Genomic DNA, 17190 nt, shown 5'->3' with positions numbered 1-17190 from the left:
CTGAGAAAATGCATAATTGTAATTGACAAGTATGGATAGAATGGCACGCTGTGTTCTGCCACAAAAGTGGGAATCTCTCATTAGCTGGCCACGCAGAAGGGAAGGATGGGATGGGAGTGCGATCCCCCACTTTTCTCATGGCGAATCATGACCATCTCATATAGTGATGTGTGAACTCACCACCCCTTCTATGGGATTCTCTTGTTTGCAAACCTGGAAAAGCAGAATGCATACCCTGATCGGTCCGTACACTGCTTGAGTTATCCTGAGCCAAAGCAGAGTGTTGGTATGTGTGCTCAAAACCTGATGATTTTGAGCACACATTGGGAGCACCAGGGTTTCTTGAGGTTTCCAGCCCAATCTTCAGCTGCTTCAAGGTTGCAACAGAACTGGCAGACTGACAAAGAAATAGTCTCACTTCTCTGTTCCTTCTTTGCCTGGCGCCTCATCTGTTCCATCAGACTCCCAGAAAACTGTATTGCCTGGTTCAGTTGCTGATAAAGTGAGGCAAGTTGCTTCAGCTTGTGGTTGGGCAGCACTTCTTGCCCCCTGGGAAATGTAGTTCCCAGGAGGCCTGACACTGGTATGCCTTGAGCCCTTTAATCATCAGGGGAGGGATAAGATTTTTCCCTCTCTCCCAGCTGCTGTTAGTACCGGCGTCAGTACATTTGAGCAGCCACTTCAGCAGATATGTTGGAGAGGGAAGGGGAGAATTTTCTGTGGCTTGTGTCAGCGATCCCTCATGTAGTGCCTGTGAGTAATATTTCCTGATGGATTTCCTGGTACCCATTTACTTCCTTGACAAAGCATCTTTTCCCCACAGCAAATATCCTTTCCCAGGGGTTATTTCATAGAAAAGGAGCTGGAGGAACTCATTAGTATAACTCATTAGCATAACATTAGCATATGCCATGCCCCTTGACATCACCGGAAGTGTGTCATTAGCATAATTGATTTGCATATGCCACAACCCCTGACATCACCTATCCTGGCTATTTTGGACCCAACCCTGGCCATTCAGGGCCGAAATTGGGCCCAAAATGGCAAAAAGTGGCTGAAAATTTCTGAAAAGGGGCTCCAAATGGTCAGAATCGGGCCACTGCTGAGCAGGAGAATGATCCACCACCCATCAGAGGCCCGATCTGGGCCATTTCAGCCTCAATCCAGGCTGAAATGGGCCCAAAATGGCTGAGAGTCAGGTGGGCAGGGCCACCTGTCATGTGACCTCTTTGGGGAACTGCTGGAACTGCGTTCCTGCTTGTTCCCCCTTGAAATGAGCCCTGTCCTTTCCTCCCTTTGGAACACAAGGTGCTTTAGAAGAACCCAGGAGACATCACTTTTGTGTCTACAAGGAACACCCAGTTGGAAAAAGCTGTCTCCATCACAGGAAGATCTTTGGCTTACAACATCTTGATATTTTGTGAGTGTCCCCAGCACAGCTGGAAGCCATTTTGTGATTAGCCCCTGCTGCCATGACAGGCATTTTGTGGTAGTACTGAGAGCGGAACTACAAGTGACAAAAGGCACAGGTTGGACACTTGTCAGCTTCCCTCAAGTTTTGATGGGAAATGTAGGCATCCTAGTCTTGCAGCTTGGCTCTCTGACTGCTGTCCAATGGATTTTTCAACTGTCACTTGTCCAACATTCCACCAAGCTGCCTACATTTCCCATCAAAACTTGAGGGAAGCTGACAAGTGTCCAACCTGTGCCTTTTGTCACTTGTAGTTCCGCTCTCAATCTCTGTTCTCAAAATTCTAAAAGTGCCCACTGGCTCAACAAGACTGCCTTGAATGTGACAACTGAGCCAGAGATGAGGTCTGGGGCTTGTTGTGCTAACCTCACATTGGCTGTTTCTTCATGTTCTTATAGGCATGGCCCACCCATGGAACTCTGACAGTTTTTCTTCAAGTTTCCTCACATCTACATTTCCAAAACATATGCATACTGCTTTGTTACTGCTTTTTCTGTGTTTACTGGAAATGCAGTTTCTCTAGTGTTTTTTTTTCTACTGTGGGTTGACAATAGAGATGGGCACGAACAGCAATACAAACTAAAAAAAATCCACAAACAGCCCAACTTGCTGTTCATGAACAAGCTGTTTGTGAGGCCCCATTCTAAATGAACAGGTGGTCGTTGCAAGCCTTGTTCGTTGCTGTTTGTTGCTGTTCGTCAAGCCAAACAGTCTGGCACCTGCAATCAATTCCCTTGGCAACTTAGGCAGGGATTGTCTGAACTCTGTCTGAACTCCTGCTGTTGCCCTGGAAACCCCAATCTAAGCCCAATTTAGCTTGATAGGCAGGTCTTCCTTCCAAGTGTGGACTGGAGATCCAAATTTATTACAAGAGGAAAAGACCAGAGGGGAGGGGGGCTCCCAGCTCTGGCTTTCAGGGAGAGACAGCTACTGTTAGAGAGACAGGGTGAGTGCATTGGAGCTTGAATTTTCTTTGTGTGTGGTGGGATAGGGATCTACCCCTTCAGGTTCCAGGGCTGCTGCCAGGCTCTGGGGCCAAGCTATTATTTATTATTGGTATCTTTCTTGCTGCCTGCTCAGGTAGGGTTTCTGGGAGTGGTGCGGTAGGGATCTACCCCTTCAAGTTCCAGGGCTGCTGCCAGGCTCTGGGGCCAAGCTATTATTTATTATTGGTACATTTCCTGCTGCCTGCTCAGGTAGGGTTTCTGGGAGTGGTGTAGTAGCGATCTTGATGGCTGGAGGAGAGCCTGCTGGCTCCCACGAACAATGGACAATGAACATGTTTGTAATAAGATCATGTTTGTCAGTGTTTGTTGTTCGTGGATGGCAACGAACAATGAACACCATGTTTGGAGGTTTTTCTGTTTGTGCCCATGTCTAGTTGACAGAGCAGACTTTTTTCCCATTCTTTGGCATATGAATGCTTAAAGCACTCTGAAGAATCCTCCTAACTCCACTGAGTTCTTCCCCAGAAGCTCTTTCTCGTTCAGTTCTGCCACGGAAGCCTCTATCCAAAACACGTTAAAAAAATTGAAAGGGATTTTGAAAGGCGATTTCAGGCTAAGATGATAAAAGTGCCCCATCTCCTCTCCAAAACTGCTTTTGTTAGGGACTGTTCAGAGGCTATCTCTGATATGAACCAAGCCACTGACATTGAACCTGGAGGTTCTAATTAGCTCTTGTGACTGTTGTTAATAGACTATCTTCAGGAACTTCCAAAAGTACCTCAGGAATTTGTGGTAATCCCTCTGGGAAAGTCTCCCCCACTTCATGTGGCCTCCCCTTCTGCCCAGGTTCTGAACTCCAGAGAGAAGGAAAATACTCCCGCTTTCTAATAGGTATATGCACCTCTCTCTCTTTTTTTGTAGTTTTTTGGAAATGTTCCTCTTAATCATATCTTGAATTAATGTGGGTCTTGTTCATTCAGAGCTCTCATTACCCTCTTAATTAACTGTGCACAGATGGAAAAAGTCGAAATTGCTTCACTTGAGTTGTTCTGCTAGTTTTAAAATGAGATGGCAGATGGGGGACGAGGCAAAAAAGGGCTCATCTCTGAGGCAGGATACAAGTTTTCAAGCTGTCACCGAAACGTCAACAAACGCTCCATCTGTTTATGAGAAGCACCAGGCAGAGGCGGGTTTCGAATGCCATCCGCCAAACAGGAGTTCAAAGAATTCCAAATGAGGAGCAGAGCTGGGAAAGTTTCCTCTCCTTAAAAAAAATTACGCCCTCCCACAGCATATATATATAATGGATCATGGCTTGATATAGCATGGTTTGCTATGGATGGTGACAAATTTCTTGGCAATATAGCTGGTTGAGTAGATCAGTGAATGCACTTTCAGAGAGCCGGTGTGTTGTAATGATGAGAGGATAAAACTAGGACTTGAAAGACATGGGTTCAAACCCCAGCCTGCTATGGAGATTGCTAGACCAGTCACCCAGTCTAATTTAGCTCACAACGTTGTTGTAAGCATAAAATGAGGGAGGGAAACGATGCGTGTTACCCAGTGCTTCTCGGAAAGAAAGGTGGGATAAAAAGGTATCCAATAAATACATTTGGATGTATTTCAAAGAGAAGTTTGGAGCCTAGTTCTTCAAACAGAAGCTCATCAATTGTACTTTTATCCAGTCCTAGGGACTCAGGAGGAGAGCAGACATTGTTTTCCCCCTGCTTCTTTTTGTCCTTACCAAAAAACGGTGAGTTTGGTTAGGCTGAGGGAAAGCAGCTTGCCAATCATCTAGTAGGGGTCTCAACTCCATGTTGCACCTTTAAGACTAACCAACTTCATTGTAGCATAAGCTTTCAAGAACCACAGCTCTCTTTGTCAAATGCATGTGGCTGTGGCTCTCGAAAGCTTATGCTACAATAAAGTTGGTTAGTCTTAAAGGTGCAACTGGACTCTTTACTATTTTGCTACTACAGACTAACATGGCTAACTTCTCTGGATATAACTCCAGGTTGGAAACTCCTGGAGATTTCTGGGTGGAACCTAGGGAGGACAGGTTTTAGGGAGGGGGGACCTCAGTAGGGTATGATACCATAGAATGCACCTAAATCAACCATTTTCTTCAGGGGAACTGATCTCCACAGTTTAGAGACCAGTGGTAATGCTAGGAGATCTCCAGTGAGGTCTTTTCTTAAGACAAGAGTGCTTTTGAACTCAGTTCTCCTCTGGCCTAGGCCAACAATCTAACCATTAAGCGGCATTGGATGCGGTGCTCAACCATGTATCCTCCAGCAATTCACAGGTGAAAATGAGGGGGACACTCTCAACATACCAGAGACCACTGTCCCAAGGTATGTTCTGTCCCCAGCCATTGCTGAAGGTTAGGTTGAGGGATGTGGCTCTGTGGCAGGGTAGCCGCTCTGTGGGGAGGAAGTCCCATGTTCAAACCCTGACAGTTCCCCTGAAAACAATACCAGGTAGCTGATGCTGGGAAAGACCCATCTCTTTCAAAGACCCACTGCCAATCAGAACAAACAATCCTAAGTTAGGGCCAAGCTACACATGACGAATGACACTTGAACAGCAAGTGTATTTCTCCCTGTTCACTTGCCCTCCACTCAATCCACTTGCCGTTCAAGTGTCATTCGTCATGTGTAGCTTGGCCCATAGATGGATCAATGGCTTCACTCAGTATAAGGCAGCTTCACATTTAGGGAGAGGTCTGAATCTACTTAAGGTAGTTTTATTTTCATACTAGCCACAATGCCTGTTGTGGGAAAAAATACAACGGGTTCTAGAAAAGTGATTCAGCAGGCCCCCTCCCGGCGGCAAGTGGGCGCTTCACAGAGGCCTGGGGACTAGAGCAGGAGGGCATGAGCGGAGGTGTGGGAGGAGTGCTTAGGCTGTTAATTTGGTGCGCCTCCCCTGGTGGCAAGCAGGCGCTTTGCAGGGGCTTCAAGGCCAGAGTGCGCCTGAGCGAGGATAAAAAGTGAGTCGTCGTCAATGCGGCTTGCCTTTATATAGTAGGATGGCAAGCCTGATCTCATCAGATCTCGGAAGCTGAGCATGGTTTGGCCTAGTAATTGCAGGGGAGACCTCCAAAGGAGGCCAGGGTTGCAGAGGCAGGAAATGGCAAATCACCTCTGTCAGTCTCTTGCCATGAAAACCCCACCAAGGGCTGCCATAAATCAGCAATGACTTGACGGTCATCTCCACCACCACTGTGTTGTACTCACTTTCTCTGAAATAGCTTCTCTTCCAAAGCCTTGAAGATTTGTTTTTTTCGGTTAAAAAACCAGAATTCTCAACAGTTCAAAACAGCAACCCCAGTATGTGAAATGGAGGATTGCAGAGCATATTGTGTATTAGGTCATGCACATGTGCCCCGGAGTCAAGATGCATTTCACCTGCCCTCAGAGATGTAACTGCTAGAATCCATAGAAGGGAGCTGGGTGTCAGGATGTTGGCAGGCCTCTACATCCCACTAAAGTGGGATGCCTGATGTCCCTACCTTATATAAAGGACCCACTTGCACCCCTGTCTTTAGCTCTTTCTTTCTGTTCCATCAGTTAGAGAGGAGTACTGGTCTTCTGCTCAGTAATTAGGGTTGCCAGGCTCCAGGTGATAAGTCAAACAGACACTAGGTGTCCCTGTAATGATTACTATATACCAAATACACTATTCAAAGAATATACATCCAATATAATTGCCACCAATCATGTAAAGTGCAAGTGCTATACAGTAGAAATTTTACAAGTTCATCTATGACACGTATACAATCCCCATCAGAGCTCATTTAAAGGAATAATGCACAATGGCCTCACTATCAGTTCATATAACAATAAATGCTAACAACTTCTGTACAAATTCATTGATAATAATCCATAAATATCATGATAAGTAGAAACACATTCAAGGTCTATAAACAGTCATTTAACACTTTCCATAAATAGTCATACATAAATAGAATAATCCTAAAGGGTATGTGAATGCTAAATTCATTTCATTCCAGGTGATAGCTGGGGCTCTTCTGGAATTACAAGTGATCTACAGGTTAGAGATCAGTTCCCCTGGAAAAAAGGACTGCCTTGGAAAGTGGAATATATGGAATTATACCCTGCTGACGTCCATCCTCTCCCCCAACCCTGCCCTCTCCAGCCTCCACCCCCACAAATCTACAGGAATTCCCCAACCTGGAGCTGGCAACCTTAGCTCAGTTGTGGACTTTTTAACGGCCCCATTGTTGTGGAATGAGCTCCTACAGATTAACGTGCAGGTGTGTCTCCATGCACGTTAATCCATGCACGTTAATTAAGATGCATCCAGCCACACCCATTCAGAGTTTTAACAGCTACAGACGAGGGTCTTGTCTTCAGCTTTGAAGAAAGGCAGATTTTTCAACTAACGGGAGCAGGTTCAAAGGACAACATGCATGGCAAAAAAGGAAAAAATAATTGGGAGAGTGATTTCCTATGAACAGGAACCAGAAAATAGTCAGATGAATGTATGGTTTCATCTACACTGTCAGAGACTGATTCCTTCCAGAGAGTTTATTTGAGCAGGGTTCATGCAAGCCAGTGGGATGCGAGCCTAGGGTTGAGTTCAAATCCCCACCTGGTGATAAAGCTCTTGGAGAGACCTTGCCCCAGATGCTATCAGCCTAACCTACCTTGCAGGGTTGTTGTGAGGGAAAAGAGAAGCCATACATGCCATCCTGAGCTCTCCAGAGGAAATGTTGGCTTTGAAATGTGATAGATGTTCAGCCATGCCTAACATCTTTTTCAGTGCTCTACAACACTCAACCAGTTCTTTGATTCTAATGCCCCCCACCTCCTTTCAAAAATATTCTGGCCAGCACCCTATAGGGTTTGTTTCAATTATATATTTCCTTTGTGATAGCTCTCCCGCCCCTAAACCCAAGGTGTTTAAAACCATCTCAGTGAATAATAAGCCTGTTCGCTAAGCCAATTTAAAACCAATCCCATTTAAGCCCCCCCTATCATCCTCCAATGCGCTTTTCTCTCCCCTTTTATCTGGGGCCTGGCCCAGCTAGCAGAGCACCTTAAATAGAAACTGCTGGCTTGGCTAAATGCTGGTGTTCAGTGATTACAATAAATATCTGACAGAGAGGAAAATAAGAAAAGAGGCAGGCAGGGAATGATCGTCCTTGTCATGTGTTAGAGAAACTGGCTCAGAGAGTGGAGTCCTCCCCCCCCCCTTCTCTCCATCAGTCCATTAGCTGCTGTTAATTTCCTTGTTCTTTGTAGCACGAGGCAGTGAGTTGGCAGTGCAACTGGAAATATCATGGCAAAGGACTGTAATACAATCCCATTTAGAAAACAACACCCCCCCCCCCTCGTCCATGAAAATACATCAGGCCCTGCCCTCCCGGCTATTTCCTCCCTAGAAAAATGTGTGACCCGCACGCCTTAAATGAAAACGCCAAGCTATCTGTCTCTGAAGACTGGCTGTAATTTGAAAAGGACATCAAGTTAGATGGTACATAATCAGTCAGATATAGCGCGCCTCCGCCACCCGCTTTGGCTTTTTCTTTTTTTTCCTTTTTGTCTCGAGATTTCGCAGACTAGTCCGAAGAAAAGGCAAAGTAAAACAGACGCAGATAAATACAGAATGAAAATGAGACTCATATTCTCAACCATTATCAGAGTCAAAGTAGGTGGCTAAAATAATGGATTGCGAGGAACGTGGCACATTTCAGAGAGAAGGGAACAGAAGGATGACTGAGATTTGATTTGCCGCAGACAGCTATTAAAGGAGCTTTTGTCAAGAGAAATTTTAATGTTGTGTATGTGTGTGTGAGCACAGAGTTTTAAAGGATAACTTAATTTCAGGGGAACAATCTGTTTTACTACAAGTTTGCACGAGGCTGAAGTTTGTTCTTCCTGGGCCCCCAATTTCTTATTTCCATGAGTCAGGACATTTTAAAAAGCATGTTACAGTAACAGAAGGATTTGGCTCAGGCACAATGCTGGAGCGTTCTGTAGAGGACAATCTCCTTGTTATGGAGGTGTATCACTGGTTGGCACTTCAAAAGTTACTTCATGGTGGAAAATCCACAAATCAGATTCAGGGTGATTGCTGCTTGTGTCGGGTTGCAAATCCCATAGTACTTTATTCCTACATGTTGGCCCTTGGGCATCACGTAGTAAAGTACATTGCATTAAAATGAAGGACAAGATGTTGGACAATGCTTTGTTACCGGGGTAGGGGGGCAGGGTTTATTTATTTGTTCAAAACATTTTTAAACAGTCTTTCCACCCATCTTAAGGTCTCTAAGATGGCACACAATAAAAACATTAAAAGAAGATGAATACACATAAATATATACAAATTAAAAACACAATCACATAAATGGGAGGGTCAATAAGAATCTGTCAAGGAACACCAGAAAAAACAGAGAACTCTTTGCCCACTGGAGAAATATAATAGAAGCGGGTCAGACAAAACTCCTGGAGATGGACTTCCATAATTTTGGTACCATGACCGAGAAGGTCCTTTTGTGGTTTGCAGTCCGTCTGGCCTCAGATGGTAGGGGCACCTGAAGCAGGACCGCCAAAGATGACCAGAGTGGTCAATTAGGTACATATGGGTAAATGTATTATGTGCTGTCAAGTCACTTCTGCCTTACGGTGACCTTATGAATTAATGACCTCCCAAATGTCCAATCATAACAGCCTTGCTCAGGTCTTGCAAACTGTAGGCTTCCTTTATTGAGTTAATGCATCTCATGTTGGTCCTTCATCTTTTCCTAGTGCCTTCCACTTTTCCTAGCATTATTTATTGTCTTTTTCAATGAGTCTTCTCTTCTTATAATGTGACCAAAGTACAATAGCTTTAGTTTAGTTGTTTTAACTTCTAGGGAGAATTCAGACTTGATTTGATCTAGAACTCACTTATTTGCCATTTTTGCAGTCTCTCTTCCAATAGCACATTTCAAATTAATCCATTTTCTTCCTGTCAACTTTCTTCATTGTCCAGCTTTAACATCCATACATAATATGAATTACCTTGATCTTGGTCTCCAGATCATGGTCTTCTTTACACATAAAGACCTTTTATAGTGCCTTCGTGGTTCCCCTTCTAAGGGTTAATCTCTTTCTGATTTTTTTGTTGTGGTCTCCCTTTTGGTTGATGATTGAGCCGAGGAATAGAAATTTTTAAAATAATTTTAATAATTTCTTCATTGTCAACCTTAAAAGTTCTGTAATTCCTCAGTAGTTATTACTTTTGTCTTCTTGAAGTTCAGCTGCAATCCTGCTTTGGCATTTCCTTCTTTAACCTTCATCAGTAGTTGTTTCAAGTCCGTACTACTGCCAGTAATGTGGTATCATCAGCACATCTCAAATTGTTTATGTTCCTTCCACTAATTTTCACTCCACCTTCATCAAAATCGAATCCAGCTTCCCTTATGATATATTCTTCATACAAATTGAACAGATAGAGAGATAAAATACATCCTTGTCTGACACCTTTGACAATAAGAAACCATTAAATTTCCCCATATTCTGTCCCACTTGGGAGTAGGTGGGAGAAGGTGATCAGTGATACCTTCCAATTTTATGATGTTTAAAGTATGATGTTGCCTTATATTATATTAGTCCGCCTAACCCTGTTGCGTGTTCTGACTGCCACCAGCTCTCCAAGGATTCAGGTTGAGGTCTTTTTCTGGCTCTCTTAACTGGTATCCATTTATATCCAGAAATAAGACCTGTGAACCTCTGCATGAGTAACGTATACTCTGCACAAAGGCTCACTATTGTTCATTCATGCAACAATACAGGCACAGCCCTCACATACCCCCTCCAGATATGGCTTCATTATTTCACAAATCATTCTATGAAGGCAGCCAATTCTGTCTCTGTTTTGCTAAGTGGATCAGCTGCTGTGGAGTGGAGTTGCTATCAGGCATCCCTGAAAGCAGGGCCTGGTTTGCTAAAAGCAAGGATGGAAACAGAAGGAAAATGAACTGGGAGAAGGGGCAGAAAAGAAAAGGAACGAGTGGAAATTTGAGCTTTGGGTGAGTCCACGGGAAGATTGTTGTGATCTTGAAAAACAAGCAGCAGAGTGGGCTTATCAGGGGTGGAGAATTTACCTCCAGTCCTTTTTATTTTTGCCTTCCTTTTGCCAAGGGACTTGTGGCAGTGAGTTGCACTCTCCAGTTGTATCATTTTCACACATCATTATTCCTTTCTGATGGTGCAAGTCAAAGAAAAAAGATCACCCTTGAAATAACGCCAACTTCCCTAGCAGAGTCTAAATTATAATTCACAAATGTGCCTGTGGTTCAGCATTTTTGTTTCCTGCAGTACCAAGGAAAGAGTAAACGAGTGAGGGCATATGCTGTCCCTACCTTCTGAATCAACTATTTATTTCTTCCATATGTGATCCCGCTTGCCTATATACCCGTTGCTCTCCCCTCCCAATTAGAGATTTGCTCCTGTCTTTCCTCTGTTTCTACAGCTGGGCCACAATTCAAGGATAGCCCCTTTCAGTTTACTCATTTATTTATTTTACTGAAAATTTATACCCTGCCTTTCTAAACTCCCTCCCACCCCAACTTCTCAGATGGGTTACCATATACAAAAATTTAAAATAGAACAAATGGAATTATTACACCACAGCTTAAAGAGCCCCAACCAGCAACTAGCAGCAGTACAAATGCCAAAGAATCACAAAAGCAGTGGTAAAATGTCAGTTAAGCTGAAAACTGTCAAAAAACTCCAGCAGTTAGTCAATAGTAAAACCATTAAGACCGGCAGTCAGTAGTAAAAACCAGCAGTACCGATAAAAACATCCGATCAGGCATTCCATTATTGCCCTCGTTTCACCTGCCTCCTCCAATTCCACAGCCAGCTGTTCCTAAGACTTATATCATCCCCATTCAGCAAACAGAATGTTGGCTTATATGATAACAATTACTAAATTCCCACAATAGGGAGTTTCTAATAGAATTCTGATATATCTTTTGCTTGGAACAGAGGTTCGGCTTCTATGGCTGGTCGTCAAATGTAGTCTGTTTAATGAGATCAGGTTTTCTCAAGTAAGGAAAGGTGCATCTGTGAAATTAGTATCTTCTTAACGCCTCCTGGCCTTGGCTCTGCTATGAAAGAGCATCACACAGCAAGTCACATTTTCTCTGGAAGTCATTGTTATAATACATTGTGATGGCCACTGGCTTTGAAAGATTTAAAAGAGGATTGGACAGATTTATGGAGAATTATTGGCTATTCACAATATTGGGGGGCAGTCTGCAGGGAAAGGCAGTTGTCTCCTTGATAGCTTCCTTGACACCTGCCTGGAAAGTACTCAAACAGGATGCTGGAGTAGATCGACGATTGGCTTGTTCCAGCATGGATACCCACGTTATGTTCCCTGTGACTCTTCTTGCATGTATTTTTCTCTTATGCTTTTTAGACTACCCTTTCTCCAAGGAGCCCAGAGTGGTGTACATTCAAAACAGTGATCTGTCTAGTCTAGTGTCCTATCTTACACAGTGACCAAGTTGCCCTGTAGAGTTAACAAACAGGGCATAGAGCCAAGGCTTTCCCCTGAGGTTGCGTTCTTGCATTGGCATTCTGGGCTTGCTGACTCTATATACCACCACTTCCCCCATACTCCATTTTATCCTCACAACAACCCTTTGAGGCTAAAAGCGACCAGCCATCAAACATTTGTCAATTAGCATGAGTCTTTCAAGTGTAAATTGTCTATACAAAGGGAAAAGGAAGAAGTCGGTGTAGAAAGGTGTGATCCTGTCATAAATCTTCGAAGTGTGAATTCTCTCTGGAAGTTTCTAGAACAGAATTAATAATAGCTAGCAGGGCTGGAAAGACTTGATTTTAAAAGCCTGTAGCAGTAAAGAAATGGATAGTAAAATCATGTGGGTAAAAAAAACAGAGAAAGAGAGATGGAGAGAGAGAAAGAGAGAATCTAACTAAGGAGTGAAGAACTAAAAATTGTGTTGTAGCAGACTCACTGCAAAGCAAAGAAAAAGAGACGGGAAAGGACAGTGTTCTACAATAGCCCTTCAGACCTCTTATTGCTGACGAGTTTATTTTTACAACAATAACAGAATAATAATAGAACTATACTTACTTAAGTATTACAATACAGGTGATCTTATGATTGTAAATTTGGAGAAGTGATGTTGTATGACTTGTATATGGAAAAAAGACTGATGATAAGTGGTTACATATTCTAATGTTTTTATCTGAAATATTTGAATTGAGAGTATAAGGAGTAAACAGATAGTTACAGCAGTGTTTTTTCTTTTTTGACTAGAGGAAATTATTTTTGACAGGATAGGAGACAAATAAAGGCCTTAGGTTCAGAGGTAAATGAGCACAAAACTTCTTTTGATAATATATACTGCCCAAAGGAATCTATATTCACTAGGGAAGGGCTGTGGCATTCGCTCTGAAGATGCTAAGGTGCTGGGAAGGAGCTGTGGGCAGCTCTAGGATCATGCCGCTGTTGCCTGACCCTAAGCATGCTCACTTGGAAAACAATTCGATTCACAGCCAGTTCCTATGCATATTATTTATCTACTTTATTTGCAGTTCGCCTCTCTCATTGAAACTGCTACAAGTGATGCCTGACACAGGTTGGACACTTGTCAACTTCCCTCAAGTGTTGATGGGAAATGTAAGCATCCTGGTCTTGCAGCTGTAATGGAGAGCCAAGCTGTAAAACCAGGACGCCTACATTTCCCATCAAAACTTGAGGGAAGCTGATACGTGTCCAACCTGTGTAAGACGTCACTTGTAGCTTGGCTCTCGAGGCACAGGATGAGATATCTCATAAGCAATGCAGTGGGACAAGCGTTGCAGAAGTTTGAAACAGAGCAAAAATTCTTAGACATAATATGTCAGATAGCTCAGAACAGTGTTTTACAAAGGAAGAAAGCAATGTAGAAAGAGTAGGAGAATACGTACAGCAATCAGATAATATACAACATACAGTGATACAGTCCTTAGCAGGGCTCATTTCGAGAGGGAACGCACAGGAACGCAGTGTTGGCAGTTCCCCAAAGAGATCACATGTCAGGTGGCCCCGCCCACCTGATTCTTGGTCATTTTGGGCTCGTTTCAGCCTGGATTGAGGCCTAAATGGCCCGGATTGGGCCTCTGATGGGTGGTGGATCACTCTCCCACTCAGCAGTGGCCCGATTCTGACTATTTTGGGCCCCTTTTCGGCCATTTTCAGCCCCTTTTTGCCATTTTGGGCCCGATTTCAGCCCTGAATGGCCAGGATTGGGTCCAAAACAGCCAGGATAAGTGATGCCAGGGAGTGTGGCGTATGCAAATCAGTTATACTAATAAACCACTTCCAGTGATGGCAAGGGGCGTGGCATACACTAATGAGGTATGCTAATGAATTATGCTGATGAGTTCCTCCAGCTCTTTTTCTACGAAATGACCCCTGGTCCTTAGTCATATTCCCCTTATAGAAGTCCCTTTCTAAACCATTCAGTTATAGTATGGCATTCTTACCTTTACAGAAATGCTTTCTAGGACAATTCTGCTTTATATAGTCTGCTGAATGACAGAAGTATGGGAGCCTTCCTGACCGCCATTCCACAAGGTAGTGGCCACAACAGAACATGCATCTGTATGGGCAGTTATCGATTTTACCCGTTTGCAGGGTGCCACCTTTAAAAGGCTTGAGTTGGTTATTCAGTTCTGTGTTTGATTCATGAATCATTTAAACAGTTTTTATAACTCTGACTTGCATATTGGGTGTCTCACTTGCTATCAGTTGAATAACTTCTGCATTAGCTTGTCAAAAAATGGACAAGTTCATAACTGGAACTGGACACCAAGCAGAGTTTGCAGAGAAGTAAAGCAATTTGTCCTCTAGATGTAGGTTCACAATGCCCTTCCTGACCTTGGCTTCCAAAGTACCCCCAAACAAATTTTGGATGCACCAAATAGAGTTCTAGCTACACCTGATATGATGGGCAGTCTAGGCTGGAATATTCTGTTTCAAGGGACAGTTTCCCTTGCAATTTTTTTTTTACAAAGGACAGAGAAAAGGAGGTATCTCACTCTTCTGTAATTCTTCAAACTGTGAAACAAGAGTTGTTTGGGAGACCATTTTTATAAATCGACTGTATGCTGCTATGGATGCTATATATTATGTATCTATTATATGTAATATTGTGCTCTTACTGTATTGTTTTCAACTTTTGTCATTCTATTTTCTGCATAGCTTGATGTTTTTATTTTATTTATATTACTAATAGTCTGCCTTTTTCACTGAGACTCAAGACAGATTACACAGTGTGAGTCAATATGCTGAGAGGTTGGGACATTCAATAAAAATGCAATAGGTTAATGACTGCAGAAAATTAAAAACAACCAGAAATCCGATACTGAGCTGAAACAACACTGAAGCAAAATACAAACAAATTGCCATGACTTATTAAATGACATGAAAACTATCCAGAAATATTCAGTATACAGTGGTATAGCCTACAGTCCCTATCCCTTTACCAACACATCTTTCTGAACTATTTCCTTATGGCACAGTCCTATTACCTATGTAAAAAAGACTTCTTAAATAATTTAGCTTTGCATAGTTTGCCAAAAACCAGAAGAGTGGGAACTCTCCTGGCCTCTTCAGGCAGAATATTCCGTAAGGTAGAATCTGAACTCTTCAGGCAATATCAGATGTAGAATCTGATACCCACCCCCTTTTTCTAATTTTTGTAATTTTAGTCCTGTTGCATTGTTATATGCAAGTTAACAGACTTATGCAAGCTTATAGATCTCTCATGCTATTTGATTACATTTTACACCATATAATCTACCTTGAGTCTCAGTGAGAAAGGTAGACTATAAAGAATGTAAATAAATAATGATGGGCTGCCCACCACTGTACTCATCCCCACACCCCTAAAAACTTTCTGGCTGAGTGATACAACTCGAAACTTATTTAATTATTTAGAAAACAATTATTTAGAAAATAAAAATAAGCATGGCAGTTCTGTACACAATGGGCCGCCTTCCCACTGTTCTCATTTGCCCCCTGACAAAGAATTTCAGGCTGTGGGTCTGCTTGAACCTTAGACCCTCCAAGGGAACTGATTTCTGTTGTCTGGACATAATTTACAATTCCAGGAAAATTCTAGGCTCTGCCTAGAGGTTGGTTACCATAAAAAGAGTATATTTGTGCATTCCTAGGCACTGGGCTGCTAGCTCCTGTTTTCTGCTCTCTTCTTCACCTTACCAGTGGCTGCTGTTCCTGTGTGGCAAGGAGAAATTTGACATCTGATCTTTTCTCAACATAGAGATGTAGTGATGGGAATACATTTTGCCTGCTGACTTCTTTTTTGGCCCTTGTTGTTGTGTTGAAGACACAAGTAAAGAAATAGAAAAAGAAATCGACAAGCTGACCTATCGGCATACCTCATATTCCCTGAAACAGGACATCCGTATTATACTATCTTCTTAAAAAGAAAAGTAGGTCTGACAGAAATACTTTGTGCATTAGTGATACATGTAGCTCAATAAAGATAAGAGTGACCCTACATAAAGCTAATTGGATCTAAATACTATGATGAGAAATACAGGCTTGGTTTCTGAGCATGGATGCAAATAATAGAAATCGGAAAAAGTGATATATAGCCTGAACATGTGGTAAAAACAGAAAGCTACCATTATGTCCAATATCTTTGCAGAGTCATGTCAATCAAGGCCTTGGTATATCTCTGGTGAAATCAAAATATACCTTTGTTGGAAGTGATAATGCAAAGACAGCTCAGTTTTTGATGGCAATACTTCTAAATGTCATGAAAATGCTTGGTTTAGGATCTTTAATTCTTCAACATACTTTGGAGGTAATTGAAATTCTCTTTTCCCCTCACCATATTAATGAAATGCAATTGAAATAGTGCCGTGAAAAATCTACCTCTGTTTTTGCAGCAGATGCATATAAATTGTATTAAAGAGATATATAAAGGAAAAATGGTGTAAAAATAGTGTAAAAATAGTGTAAAAAATCCATAAAGGAACAAAAAGAAATGGGAAGTACAAAGAAATGTCAGTTTAGTATACTTATGTTAGTAAATTATTAAAATAGATTTTATCATTCAATTCTAGGGTTAGTAGGTATAGTGATTCTATGGTAAAACTATAGAGTTTTTGGTGATTCCTAGAGAGGACTAACATTATGTCCGAGTTTCCCTCAAAAGTGATTCCACAGTGGTGATTTTTAAAAATTTTCTCCCACCACTGCTCAGAGTGGCAGTGGAAAAAGAGGGGTTGTAGGTGGGAGTCTGGCAACCCTTTTCAATTTCCCATCATGTTAATATTATTCATTGATTTACTTTTGATTCATTGACTTGTTAAATTTTTATGGCTGTTATGTCGCCTTAAAATGTTAACAAAAACCAAAGTGAGAATGTTGCCAAACAAAATGGACTGGATGAAAATGGTTTTCTCAACGTACACGAAAATGGAAAGAAATGTCATATCTGTACATCTGTCTGCCATTGTATGTCCCCATACTGGAAATACTGATCAGGGCTGTGACCCATCTCGCCTATTTTTTTAATTTCAGCTTTGCAAACAGGTGTTCTTCAGGAATTGCCTTTAAATAAAATTATGGATAGGAAGTCCCTCTGACATAATGGAGGACTAAGTTTGTAACACATCTTGTAGGACTATGGCCCTTTCTCTGGTGTTCAAACTAATTGAAATGGTTCCCCATAAGAGATTCTCAGCTTTAAATTTCAGGGACCCCCCC

The sequence above is a fragment of the Eublepharis macularius genome, chromosome 14 (assembly GCF_028583425.1).
Source record: "Eublepharis macularius isolate TG4126 chromosome 14, MPM_Emac_v1.0, whole genome shotgun sequence".
Classification (NCBI taxonomy): Eukaryota; Metazoa; Chordata; class Lepidosauria; order Squamata; family Eublepharidae; genus Eublepharis; species Eublepharis macularius.
Note: the sequence above shows the minus strand (reverse complement) of the source record.